At 45.0% G+C, this 15,000-nt stretch overlaps 1 protein-coding gene across 1 annotated transcript in view; it reads left to right on the forward strand.

The window, feature by feature from the left end:
* Fur2 (furin-like protease 2) overlaps positions 1-15,000 on the forward strand; it is an 822,743-nt gene that overhangs the window by 291 nt on the left and 807,452 nt on the right. The gene's annotated exons all lie outside the window — the stretch shown is intronic.

A 15,000-nucleotide genomic window follows, 5' to 3' on the forward strand; every position in this document is an offset into this window, starting at 1 on the left:
TTCGAAAGACTAATAAGAGAATGTGATTAGTGGAATGGGTGTATAAGAAGGTGAAGGCAGAGAAACCCTGGGAAAGTTACATACAGACGACTTGTGAAATATATACTTTGACAGATTCATTGCAGTTCCTGTCTTTAATTATAGAATTGTAATTCTATATCAGTGAATTAAGAATTTAGAATATTATTTTTTTCTATGCGTTCTACCAAAGAGTTTGCCTATATTAACCAAATAAATTTCACTGTGATTTACAGTCAAACCCATGAAAAAGATGTAATAATTTTTTCCATTGGTGTGTCTGTTTATCAGTGAAAAACTAGAATGAAAATACATAATAATTATATTTGATGCAAGTGAATATTAGCATTAACCATACACTTTATAAGACATTTGAATAGATCTGTATAACATTACTGAAAATAAGCTTTTGTAACTTGTTTATTACAAGTGTTTGTTATATGCAATTAAGTAATTGGTCATGTCATGTTTGGTAAATATTTGCAAAAAGTTAATTAAGAAGTAGCGAGTTAGATATCATGTGATGGTTTATGCGAGAAATAAGTTACTTTGGTATAGTATTTTTTCCCTGAAGTTGTTTACCATTTTTTTTATTTCATTATTTGTACAAATATATACAAGCAGGCACATGAGTACAAACTCAAAGCCTTAATATTTTTCAGAGGGTTTCAATGATGTGAAAGTATAATACATTATTACACAAACAGTGAAAGATAGCAGTGAACAATTGAATAGTAGACTAATGTTGAAATGGTCATAGATGAGCTGTTAGTTTAAAAAATGAAAACTAGTAACAGTATTCTAGAAACAAAACTGTTAAGACATTTTCAGATTTTTTAACGTCAGTACCTTTATTGGATTTTGGTACATCGGTTGTTAAAGGGAAAAAAAGTATATAAATTAAAAAAATATATAGATACCATGAAGTACAGTTACTTAGAACCTAACATTAAAATTATTCATACTTTAGGAAGTTATAAGGCAGTTGCAATATTGACATTTTAAGAACTAAATATGAATTGTTAATTTTCTTGGTAAACTGAGAGAAATATGAAATAGTGGCTTGCATTAATTAAGCAGAAAAAATACGAAAGCCTCTTAAACCATTATTGCACAGATAGATTACAGTAAACCTAGTTTCAAACTATACACAATTTGTAATTTAACAGTTTCATGTAGATCCTGGATATCATATGGTGTTTAATGCATATAGATAGCAAAATTTAGATTATGTATATTGGTTACATTGCCACATTTAATCTGGCTGGGGTTTTATAATTGTTGAAAATTGTTAAAGATTTTGAACTTGTTGATATGACTAACTACATCATTTCAGGTTTGTTAAGTAAACCAGGTTGTCATAGGAATGTAGGACGAAAGTGTGAAAGGAAACTAGCAAAACATTTGATCTGATAAGGAGTGCAGTTTTTATGTAACCGAGTACAGGTTGAGGCCTAAATTTCGTAAAACCGTGTGATTTGTCAAGAGAGAACACAGGCCTGACAAGCGAGAAATGGTATTGAGAAACAGTGCATTAATCTGACCTTTCTGTGACCTGGCAGATTATTGCCTCTTTTTCCTCTCTCGCTTGCCAGGGGAGGCCTCTGGTGTGGTGTGGAGGGAGAGCACAGAAGGATGAACCATTATACTTTTTTTGGTCTAATTTTCTTTCTCTCTCTCTCTCTCTCCTGGAAGTGGCCCGGGATTCGTTTGGTTAATTGTGTTCCTGGTATTGCTCGCGGGGAGAGGAACTAGTGTCTAGGGAGGACTTCGGGTCCTGGTTCGAGCTCGATGTGGCTTCGATCGTGTTGAACAAAAAAGGGTTTCTGCAGGAATGCTTCTTCTGACAGGAGCTCTCAGGTTTGAAATGGAAGCTGGAAGGACCCATGCACTTCATAGGGTCTTCATACGGAGCTGCCTAGTGTAGGCCTTATGGTCTTTTGCAGTCTCCTTTATTTCTTATGTTCTTATGTTTATATTTCATAGGGTTCTGTATTCAAAACACATGCACACACACGACACGATGGCGCAGTGGTAGCGTTCGCCGCCGCCACTACGGCGGCCTGGGTTCGAATCCCGCCCAGGGCTGAAATAATTTCAGTATCGCTGCGCTGGGAGTCGTTACTCCAACTCTTGTGGGCGGGGAGTTGGGTGTGTGTGTGTGCGTGTAAGGTCACAGCATTACCCATAGATCGGTCATATATGAGCTGTGAGCTCTCTTCCGGGAAGGTAAAAACTGTCGATCACGAGTTCAATATGTGATCCAAGACCGTGGTGAATCACACACACACGCACACACAGAGGCCGTCATAATTTTTCACCGTACATTCTCCTGTCCGCCTCTGGTATAATCAGGCTGCCGAAGCATATATCTTCCAGATTCATTTCCCCAACCACCATCCTGTCCCCTACCCTCCCCATCCTCCCCTCTCTCTCTCTCTCTCTCTCTCTCTCTCTCTGAACTCTCTCTTTCTCTCTCTCTCTGATCTCTCTCTCTCTCGTAATCCTCGCCTTTGACAGTCGTCTTTTCACTTTGCAAACCAGATTATTGTTGGGCATTGTGGTGCATAATGCTGCCGAATCCAGGAGCCTCATTAGATCGAGACAGGAGGAAGCCAAAGTCTTTGTTTGGTTATGAATTGCTATTGTTGGCTGATGTTCCTCTCCCTCAAGTGTTGGCGTCACACTTGTGATGATGATAGAAGGTGCTGGCCGACAGTCTCTCTCTCTCTCTCTCTCTCTCTCTCTCTCTCTCTCTCTCTCTCTCTCTCTCTCTCTCTCTCTCTCTCTCTCTCTCTCTCTCTCTCTCTCTCTCTCTCTACCTCTCTCTACCTCTCTCTCTCTTTACCTCCCTCAGTAGCAAGCACGATAGTTTTATGTATATTCATATAGAGAGATCGCGTTCTTCTTCGAGAAGAGAATGACCGATATCCTTTCACACACACACACACACACACACACACACACACACACACAATGGGACCCATTCCCACTTCAGCGGGATGGAGAGCGTTCGATCCACCCCCCCCACCCACCCACACACACACACACACCCACCCCATTCCCCGCCCCTCGATCTGCAAAGACGGACTTGAACCCTGCGGGTAAAGGGGAGAGACGGGGAAGGACCAGCATTCCGCCCTGCTCGGCTGAGGAGTCTTGGTATTACCTGTCTGCATACATCACGGAGCTGCCTAGTGTAGGCCTTATGGTCTCTTGCAGTCTCCTTCATTCTTATGTTCTTATCACACTGTTGGGTTCCTTTGGAACCAGCTGGAACATGGCTGGACTGATGTGCGGCACTGGTCCAGAGGTTAAAGTTGTTCTAGTCGTGTTACCTTCCCCTCTCGTAGAAGTGTACTCATGCGTGCGTACACGACATGAATGCATACATGTATACTTGCATACGTGTATACACACATACACGTGTAGATGTGTGTACGCAAGTGTGTATACTTCATTTTCCAGTGCATGCATATATGCACAGCGTGTATATTGAGAATATGACTTGATCAAACGAGAAGGTGGAGGGGGGGCGGCCCGGTATTGGCTCAGTTGTGTCGATCAAACCTCACTTGTCGGGCATACTCACATATCCATCTTCCTTTCACGTCGGGACACTCGACTCCCCCCAAGTACATTGTCATACGAGCTCAGAGCCGGTCTGGTTCGAATGCCATCGCCTCCAATCTTCCACTCGTGGTCTCGCCTCCTCCTCCTCCTCCTCCTCCTCCCTTTCTCTTCGAGTAGCACTCCTTCCTTCTTCGCGCCATCACTCATCGCTGACGGCCCCAACTTCAACTGGTCCTGTGTCTCCGGCTCTCGCTGATGATGATGATGCGCTCTTGGCATTCGCTCCTTCCCCGGTGTATATTCGGGGGGGTGGGGGTTTGCGCTTTTCTTCTCGTTTTCCGCGCTAACTGACCTTCTTGTGAATGGCTTTGGTCTCTTCGTTTCTCGTCTTGTAATTGCCCTGAGCGCTTGCGTCGCACCGGTCAGGTCTGGACTCACTCAATACCGTTCAGTGTGTAGCGTTTGTTGAGAACATTCGTTATGTTTTTCTTTCTGTAGAGGGAAAAGTATTTCACTCTTGGGTATGCGCCGTCCGGACAAATATCTCGATCAGCAACGGAAGCCATGTTTGCAAAAGAAAGTCCTTGGAATGTGTTGTCAAGAGTTCACTCAAGGTACTTCGCTCTCAACCCAAACTATTTTGGTTCATTGGGGTCGGCCTCTCCTTTTTGCCTTTATATTTTCCAAGTTTTTATTTTCTCTTTCGTTTCCCTTCTATTCCACGCCTTTGGTGTTGCCCAGTGAAAAGAATTGGTTTCCCTTCGTTTGTTTTCTTTTTATATTTCACCTTTTTTTTTTAAGATCTGCTGCTGCCCCTTGTACTATTTCCGCTCGAGCCGCGGCTACTTTCGCTCGAAGGTCTACATTGATACTCGTGCCGCCTCCAGTCTTGCACAAGACGCTCCATCAAGACATTGACCCTTCTTCCTTGCCGCAAACCCTACTGTTACCATGTTTCATTTTCGTCCTCTTGTGTGTCGGTGCATTTCATATTTTCACAATCGTCCGTCGCCTGCAAACGGAAGGATTGCCATCTGGTTCTTCTTACCCCGACCACCTTCTCTCCACGTCATTCCAGGTATCAGGATCCCATGAACACCAAATGGTCCTTTCAGGAGCTTTGTAGCCCAAACTGTTCGTGAATTTACCCAACCCAGTTGGCCGTGAGCGTAGTCTCGTTATATCCAATGCGTCAATCCTTGTGCGCAGTTATGACTCGGCACTAGCCCCATCGCCGGCCTCCGTTCGTATGTTTTCTCCAAGTCCATGAATATGACAGACAGTTCCTTTGCTTTCGTCACGTAGATGTGTTAATAATATGTAATAAACACTTGGTCCACCCGAGCGCTCTCTCTCTCTCTCTCTCTCTCTCTCTCTCTCTCTCTCTCTCTCTCTCTCTCTCTCTCTCTCTCTCTCTCTCTCTCCACCTGCACCTCGGTCATCTTGCTTCATCTCGTGTGGCAATCCTCCTCCTCCTGCATGTACAATACGTGAAGAGTATTGGTCGCTCCGAGTGCGATCCTTCCCGCCAACAGCCAGATGCCTGCCCATGTTGGCATTGGTGTTTCAGTCGCCTGCGTTCTGCGGTGTCATAATGTCTCAAGTACATTGTGGACTGATACTTTTTTCTATATTTTTTTACCAATGGTGGTGTACCTATCCTGGTTCACTTTCGCTCTCTCACACACACACACACAACCTCGTGGCGCGGTGGTTAGAGTTCTCGCCTGCCACTACGGCGGTCCGGGTTCGAATCCCGCCCAGGGCTGAAATAATTTCAGCATCGTTGCGCTGCGGGTCGTGTTCCAACTCTCATGGGCGGGGAGTTGTGTGTGTGTGTGTGTGCGTGCGTGTGCGTGTAAGGTCACAGTATTACCCATGGATCGGTCATACGAGCTCTGAGCCTTCATCCGGGATGTTAATAATTGTCGATCACGAGTCCAACACGTGATCCAAGACCATGGTGAATCACACGCGCACACACACACACACACACACACACATTCAGAGAGAGATAGAGACTGCTCCCCTTAAATTGTTCATAGAACGTGTGACATGTGCTGCCAATGCCCTGTGCACGTAGTCCTTACTCATGCCATCTATTCCCGGTGGTTTGCCCTTCTCCAGTGCATTTCCTTGCTACTCGCATTACGACAGCTGATTTAAATCAGGTGGCGCCCGCCAGAAAGATGTGTACATTACAGGGGAAGAGACAAGTTCCTTGACCTCATCTTTATCTAGACGAGCTTCGAATGGTCAATTATTGAAAGAACGCAAGCAAGCATCAGTGTTGAATAAAAATGCAGAGAAAAAAACTTTTCTTACTTTGTAACATAACTTGCCTGTTTCCTTTGATACGAGAAATCGCTTTTATTAGCTATAAATCCACCGAAGAACGTGTTTTATAGACTGTGTGTCGGTGCGTGGGTGGAGGGGCATGGGGAGCGACCCTCTGAGACTCTTCACCTCACGTATCTTCCTTTTCGAGTCGACGAGTCGCTCTCTTTCCTCGTTCGCATTCAGAAGTTTGACGAAGTATTTCATCCATCTCTCCTTTCCATTCTTCTCACGGGTCAGGGCCGCAACCTTACCATTCTTTTAATACCATAACGCATTTCTCTCACCCGGAACTCTATGCCCTGTTCACGTCGTTCAAAACTTTGTTCCTCAGGAGTGAGTCACAGCCGTACTTCTGTGGTCATACGAACGTGACCCACTGTGTGTTCAGAATTACGTGGAGGTATATCTTTGCCTTTTAAGGCAGACCAGACAGAAGGTGGAGAGACGAGATGGAGAAGTTTGCAGGAGTGACGTGGCAGAGGTTAGCGCGGTCGTGTGAATCATGGAATGCTATAAAGGAGGCCTTTGTTCAGCACTGGACTCGGGATGGCTGATTTGATTGATTGATATCTTTGCGTTGTAGATCTTTAATATGTCTGTGATAGTTATGTTATTTGTATTATGTTTTGTAAACGGTTAGATTGAAATGAATAACAGCAACAATATAATAGGGACATTTCGTTGCTCGCCTGGTGAAACCCTTGTGCCTATTTGGTATTAGCGATTTCAATTCCTGCCGGGACGTTGAACCGCAAGCATTATGTATTTATGTATACGATATGCATACGCATCAAATCGTGTACACTTGGCGTGGTAATATAGCAGACTCATACATTATGTATGTAGCGCTAGTTTGCATTGTCTAATAAAGCAAATACGTTTCACACATGTGGACGAATTATATTCCTGGCATTAGTAATTATTGTGGCGAATAAAATGGCCTGCCTTGTTATATACATTCAGCGGCTTGGGTTTGGGCAGGGATTAGCTCGTTTGCAGCCATGTTCAACGAGACAAGCACCAGAGATATCTGCGCATGGAAGGTGGATGGACGGGGCATGTGGATTTCCGTTGACTGATATGAGTAGATGGGGGTGCCTGTAGGATATGTTGTGGCACTGAAAACGATACTGCTCATCCTTTTTTTTTTTTTTTTTTTTACTTTAACGTGAACAGTGCTATGTACATGCATATGTATGTATGTATATATATATATGTATATATATATACACACACACACAGACACACACATGCACACAATGTTGAGAATTTGTGAGAGGTTGACATGAATGGGAATAGGAATCAGGAATCTTAGTCCGATTTATTCCTGGCTAGTTTGCAGATAGGTTTTTTATTAGTCATTTGCGAAACTAGTCAGGCATAAACACAGACTAAAACTCTTGTTTCCTGTTCCCACTTACGTCACGCAGGCGCGCGCACACACACTCACACATTATATATATATATATATATATATTGTATATATATATACATGTATATAATGTGTATATATATACATTATATTATAATAGTAATTATAATAAAAGCTCTTGAGTAGTAATTATAATAATTAAGTCTTCGGTATAGTTGACTGTTATAAATGAACCACTATTTGCAAAACCCATCAGTAACGATATGAAGCTATGTTGTAAGCATCGTAACACTGCCACACAAGCACATTTAACCTTAAGCGAGCGCAGGGAAAGGGCACAACCCCCGTCAGCTGGTTCGATGCTCAGTAACCAAAGTATACTGTACGTATATTCATCTTGCGTTGGACAACTTTCGGACGGATTCTCTCTATCTCTATCTCTCTCTCCTCTCTCCTCTCTCTCATTCCTCTCTATCTCTCTCTCTCTCTCTTTCTCTCTCTCTCTCTCTCCTCTCTCTCTCTCTCCTCTCTCTCTCTCTCTCTCTCTCTCTCTCTCTCTCTCTCTCTCTCTCTTTCCTTTTCATCATCAATATCTGCTCCCCGCTCCTCCTCATCCGCTCAGTCCCAGAACAGCTGATACTTAGTGCTATCACTGCCGGGTCAAACAGTCGGCAGTGTGTTTAATTGAAAAATAACAGCCGATATTACACATGTGTCCGATTCATTGAATTGAGAGTTTTATTTTTTATTCTTTTTTTTTTCGATTTCTCTTCATACGTGTATTGGTTTACTTGTATTATTTATTTTCTATTCAAATGTTTGAATTCTTTTTCTTCGTTCGAAGTCTATTTCGTAGTCATTTCTGAAGTTTTGTTATTTTTTAATTTTTATTTATTCACATGTTTAATTCATTTATTCACTAATATATATATTTATATATATATATACAGTATATATATTTATTGTTTATTTTTAGTTGTTTTCTGTGACCAAGTCTTAAGTATTTTCTGGCAAACATGCTAAACGCTAATTGTGTGGGCAGTTAGGATTTTCCCCCCAGGCGTTGTGGTGGTGGGTGGGGGGGGGGTTGCCGGACGGAAAATTGGGTGAGGGTCCGTCGTCGTCTTCTTCTTCTTCCTCTTCTTCTTCTTCTTCTTCTTCTTTTTCTTCCATTTCTTCTTTTTCTTCCATTTCTTTTTCTTCTTCCATTTCTTCTTTTTCTTCTTCCATTTCTTCTTCTTCTTTTTCTTCTTCTTTTTCTTCTTCTTTTTCTTCTTCTTCTTCATCTGAGGACCCGAGATAAAAAAAAAAAAAAAGCTTTATCGTCTGTAAATGTTGTCTTCGCCCAAAAGCTTTCCGTGAAGTCCAGCAGCGTCCCGCCCGCCCGGGAGGCAATGGCATCTCGGAATACATTTCGTTACGCCCAAGTTGCTCGAATCTGTATAGGTATATGTACAGTATATGTGCGTGCGTGTGTACGTGTGTGTGTACACATTGTATGTGTGTTCAGATAGTGTGCATGTATAGAACTAATGTGATTGTGTACACGTGTGTATATATACACATATGGTCGTGCGTGCACGCATACATTGTGTGCGCATGTATACACATTGCATGTGCATGTACACACATTGCGTGTGCATGTATACACATTGCGTGTGCATGTATACACATTGCGTGTGCATGTATACACATTGCGTGTGCATGTATACACATTGTGTGCATGTATACACATTGTGTGTGTATGTACATGGTGTTTGTATGTATACTGTGTAGTGTGTATATGTACACATTGTGCGTATGCACATGTGGATGCGTGCACCTGTGTGTGTGTGTATGTATGCGTGTACACGCGTGGTTGTGTTCATACGTGTGAATGCAAGAAGTAGCGTTGCAAGTGTTGTGCAGGTACCGTCCCGAGTTGCGGCTAGCCAAATAACCTACTGCTCCACTTACGAATCTTCACCACTAAAACTGACGAAGGACACTAGAAACTTCAACCAGGGGGGGTTTGGGGGGCGGGGAACACAGCTCCTCCTTCAGAGGTCGTGACGCAATGGCCCTGCCCCCGGGCCCCTGTGGCCTTCCTTGGCCATCGAGGACTCCTGCCGGATGGAGATGTCTGGCAACTCCGCTTGAAAATACTTTCAGTTTCTTTCGGGACCGTTGCTCGGAGGGTGAACGCTCGTCGCCTCGGACCCCGAGCCTCGTTGGGGGAGAGATTGCCGCTCCGTTGCATTTCGTTCCCATTTGATACTAAGGAGGTGATTAAAATCGCCTGGCGGCAAGTACGGAATGGGAGTGGCTACCTGCAGTGCTGATGGTGTTAATAGATTAACCGTTACCCTTTCCATATACTTCTGATTTTTTTTTTATTATTACAGCTGCCTCCATTCGATGTTATTCAACTGTAGGAACCCCCGGCACACACACACACACACACACACACACACACACACACACACACACACACACACACACACACACACACACACACAGACTGTCAGTACGGCGGTACTAGGTTCGAATCCTGCCCAGGGCTGACATTATTTCAGTATCGCTGCGCTTCGAGTCGTCACTCCAACTCTCGTGGGCGGGGAGTTGGGTGTGTGTGTGCGTGTAAGGTCATAGCGTTACCCATAGATCGGTCATATGAGCTCTGAGCTCTCTTCCGGGAGGGAAATAGCTGTCGATCCCAAGACCAAGGTGAATCACAAACACAGACACACACACACACACACACTACAGAGAGAAAGCATTAAATAGACAGAATTGTACTTTTGTTTTGGACCTATTATCCTTTGTTTATTCCTTGTTGGATTTAATTTGTTGATCTTGCTTGATCCAGTGTTCGATTGGTGACGTCACAGTGCGAGCTGCTAGGCATGACGGGAGATTGTTTCAATGTCCGGAGATGAATGGCATATGCCGATGACCTTTTTTTATTTATTTCTGAGAAACCTAGAATAAGAATTCTAGTGGTGGTATTTTATTTGTGTTCCTCGTTGTATTTATTATATTTTCTTTGTATATATATATATGTATATATATATATATATATATATATATATATATATATATATATACATACATACATCTTTATTATCTTCTTCAAAGGATGTTTCTGATGATTGTACCCAACCCTTATTGGAACTCCCGACATGAACTAAATTTTATACTAAAGTTGCTTACAGAGAACTGTATAGTGACAACACTCCGTTCATTCTAACTTGACGGAAGAAAACGATACTAAACAATAGAAGACAAACTGATCATCCGAGGAGAAGTACGATCATTGCAAACCACCTACATGGCAACATCGCTCAGATCCGCCAAGTTATAAGAAACGGGGTTGTTTGCTTCGATGCTGATTGGTCGAGAGGTGATCCTGGGCGGCACGGGCGTGGGGCCGCTCGCAGTAGGAACAGGGAGCAGCTCCCTGCTCTGGGTACTGTTAACGAGGCCTTGGGAGGAGCGACAACTGTTGGCTTGTTGCCTGCCTGCTTGAATGCATGAATGCCTCCCTTCCTGCTTATCCCATTTCCTGCCTGCCTCCTTCCCCTCCTACCTCTCTCTCCTTCCCTTCTTACCTTCTCCCTTTCCTCCCTCCTTCCCTTCCTACCTCCTTCTCCTCCTGCCTCTCTCCTTCCCTTCTTACCTTCTCCCTTTCCTCCCAACTTCCCTTCCTACCTCCTTCCCTTCTTACCTTCTCCCTTTCCTCCCTCCTTCCCTTCCTACCTCCTTCCCCTCCTGCCTACCTCCTTCCCCTCCTACCAACCCCCTTCCCTTCCTACCCCCACCCCTGCCTCCCTCCTTTCCTTCCTACCTCCTTCCCCTCTTACCTCCTCCCCTACCTCCCTTCTTCCCTTCCTACCTCCTTCCTCCCCTGCCTCCCTCCTTCCCTCTTTGCTTTCCTACCTCCTTCCTCCCCTGCCTACCTCCTCCCCAGCCTACCTCCTCCCCAGCCTACCTCCTCCCCTGCCTACCTCCTCCCCAGTCTACCTTCTCCCTAGCCTTCCTCCTCCCCAGCCTACCTCCTTCCCTGGCTCCGTTCCTGCCCCCTTTGCCTGCTGGCCTGCTCGCCTGCACGCGTCACTCCCTGCTTCCCTTCCTGCCTGCTCGATTGCGTCCCTCCCTTCCTCCCCTCCCCTCCCCTCCCCTCCCCTCCCCTCCCTGCATCCCTCTGCGTGCGAGAAGGGCGCAACGGACGGCACCGTTTGGCCCGCTCCCTCGCCCGCTCGCTCCTACACGGGTCCTGTGCAGACGAAAGCAAGCGCATTTGCCAGCTGCAGTCGCCCGTCCGTTCACGTGTAAGCTCTCCTGCCTAGGGCGGCGCCGTCCGTGGATCAAGTCCCCCTGGCGGCAATCGGAGCAACAGCTTCTCTCTTCTTGGCCGAGTGAAATCTCCCGGCGGAAGCCAAAGCGAATCTGATATTCGTGAATGATATTTGCAAGAGTTAAGGACATTGTGTGTGTGTGCGTGTTTGTGTGTGTATGTGTGTGTGTGTGTCTTTTCGCCTTGTCACTTGGTCTTTTGAATGCACGTATATATCAGTACACAAAAACACACACACACACACTTACCACCCTTACCATGTCGGCACACTTTTGTGTGTTATAAAACGTCCTTTGCCACTGGAGGCGAGGTGAGACCAAGGCAGAGACGACGAGGATCGCTGTGTCATGCCGCCCCGGTCAACCAAAAGCTGTGCGTGGTTGGATCTGGCTTTCTATAGGAGGTCAGATTTAACATTCTGTTCTGTGGCTCGGACCTCCGGTCTCTCTCTCTCTCTCTCCACTCGCGCCCGCGCGCGGACACACATACACACACACACACACACACACACACACACACACACACACACACACACACACACACACACGTACGCACGCACAATACACACACACACACACACACACACACACAGAGTTATGAAATGCATGGGAGTCCTTGATAGAGAAGACTTGTTAAATTGGGACAAGAAAAACAAGGAGACATGAAAAGAAACTCAAAAAGGACATTTATAGAAGAGATCTGAAAAAAACAGCTTTCCACACAGAGTGGTGGATGTCTGGAACAAACTGGACGAAACCGTAGTGTGTGCAAACACCATACATGAATTCAAGAGCAAACTAGATGTTGCGAGATACAAAGACGGGATACCACGAGCATAGCTGCCCTTCCCGTAAAATACAACTAGGGACACACACACACACACACACACACACACACACACACACACACACACACACACACACACACACACACACACAACCTGTGGGGCCTTTGGTGGTGCTCTTACTCTCTTCTTTCAAATCATCTCTCTTCTCTCTTTTTTATCTTCTGTATTTTCTTTCTTCTGTCTTCGTTTTTCTCCCCCCCCTCTCTTCACATTCTTCTCTATTCTCTTTTCTCCTCCCCCCCTCTCTTACAAGTGTTAGACACGTTACAAACGTTAGACACGTTACAAGTGTTAAGCAAGTTACAAGTGTTAGGCACGTTACAAGTGTTAGACACGTTACAAGTGTTAGACATGTTACAAGTGTTAGACACGTTACAAGTGTTAGACACGTTACAAGTGTTAGGCACGTTACAAGTGTTAGACACGTTACAAGTGGTAGACACGTTACAAGTGTTAGACACGTTACAAGTGTTAGGCACGTTACAAGTGTTAGACACTTTACAAGTGTTAGACACGTTACAAGTGTTAGACATGTTACAAGTAACACCACCTGTAGTCTTAACAACCCTGGCTTGGCCGCAGGGGTTATTGAGTGGGTCATTGGAGTAGGTGGGGGTGGGCTTGGGGTGGGGGGTGGTGAAGTGAAACTTTGTTTAGGACGGAAAATGAAGTTGGTTGATTTTTGTTGGTGCGGAGTGGATGGGTGAGGAAGGTCGGATGGATGGTTGTGGTGGAAGGTGATGGTGAGCGAAATTTGGAGTGGATGGTGGAGGAGGTGGTGGGAGTGAGGGAGGACTGAAGTGGAAGTGGGAGGAAGGAATAAGGAGGAAGAGGGCTTGTGGTGGTCATGGTGGTGGTTGTATTGGTGGTGGTGACAGTTTGCGTCACATCGAAACGTGTTGATAACATTTACAAATTATCTGCTCTGCTGTCACCACAGGTTAGCCTTCTCCCTCCCCCCCCCCTCTCTCTCTCTCTCTCTCTCTCTCTCTCTCTCTCTCTCTCTCTCTCTCTCTCTCTCTCTCTCTCTCTCTCTCTCTCTCTTCCATCCACCCTTTTTACCTCCCTCCCTCTCTTCCTCTCACTCCCCCTTTTTCCTCCTTCTCTCTCCCTTTTTCCTACTCTCCCTCCTTCCTTCTCCCTCCTTCCCTCTCTCCCTACTTTCCTCTCTCCTCCTTTCCTCTCTCCCTCCTTCCCTCTCTCCCCTTCTCCCCTCCTTCCCTCCTCTCCTCACTTCCATCCACCCCCTCCTTTCCACCCTTACCCTCCCTCTCTCCCTCTCTCGTTTTCCCTCTCGTTTTCCCTTCCATCTTTGCTTCTCTCTCTCTCTCTCTCTCTCTCTCTCTCTCTCTCTCTCTCTCTCTCGTTAGCTTCCAAACTTACTCCCCCCGCTGTTATTCTATTTCAACATTTTTCTTTTCCGCGGCCTCGCTTCCTATCCTGTTCTCCTCGTCTGCCCCCTCTCTCTCTCTCTCTCCCTCTCTCTCTCTTTCCCTCTCTTTCTCTCTCTCTCTCTTTCTCTCTCTCTCTCTCTCTCTCTATCTATCTATCTATTTGCCTGTGTATATTTCTCTCCATATTTGTGTCTTCCTACCCATGTTTCTCCTGTATATAATGTACACAGACATGACAGAATTGAATAGACAACAATCGTTTAATTTATTAAACAAGCAATTGATACAATTAAAGTGCTTATAATGGTCACAATGTGAATAACTAGTACTTGGTTGACATCCCTTTGTTTTTTTCAATGCAAGGACCCTTCTAGGTATGCTAGTGATTAGTTCACGAATATCATCTTGAGGGATTTCTTGCCATGTTTCCCGTAGTAATCCTTAGAGTTCGGGCTTTGAAGATGGCTTCCTGTTCTTTTTGCGAAGTTGTCGGTCTAATATGCCCCAGAGGTGTTCAATAGGATTCATATCCGGGGACTGACTTGTCCATGGAAGTTTCCTTGTCCCATTTTTGGCTCAACCAATTTTGTGTTGCTTGAGCAGTGTGACAAGGAGGTCCATCTTCCATAAATAGGAAGACATTTTTACTCATTCTACCACTGGAGAATATTAGAACGAGTCCTTCCTTTGATATAGAAATATATTTGCCTGAATTGATGTTTCCTTGACACTCCACAAGCTCTGATCGACCATCACTCCAAATTGCACCCCACACCATTATTGAAATGCCACCATGTTTCATTGTTAGCTGCAGTCTTTTGAGGTCAAACTCTTGACTACAGTCTCCAGACCCACATCCTTCCACTGTCAGAAAATAATGCGAATCGTGACTCATCAGAGAAAATGACAGTGCTCCAAAAGGCCACAGGTCTCTCCACCATCTCAACAGCCCAATCCTTTCTGCGCTTGATATTGGCTGAACGAAGGAGTGGTTTCCTTGTTGCAACTCTGCCATAGTAACCCAGCTTGTGGTGATACCTGACAGCTGTTCTGGGACTGACATCAGCTTGTGCTGCTATGTCAGAGACCTTGCAACGTAGATCCTCTTCGACATTTCTTT

The sequence above is a fragment of the Oratosquilla oratoria genome, chromosome 7, assembly GCF_046742065.1.
Source record: "Oratosquilla oratoria isolate Oo_2021 chromosome 7, ASM4674206v1, whole genome shotgun sequence".
Taxonomy (NCBI): domain Eukaryota; kingdom Metazoa; phylum Arthropoda; class Malacostraca; order Stomatopoda; family Squillidae; genus Oratosquilla; species Oratosquilla oratoria.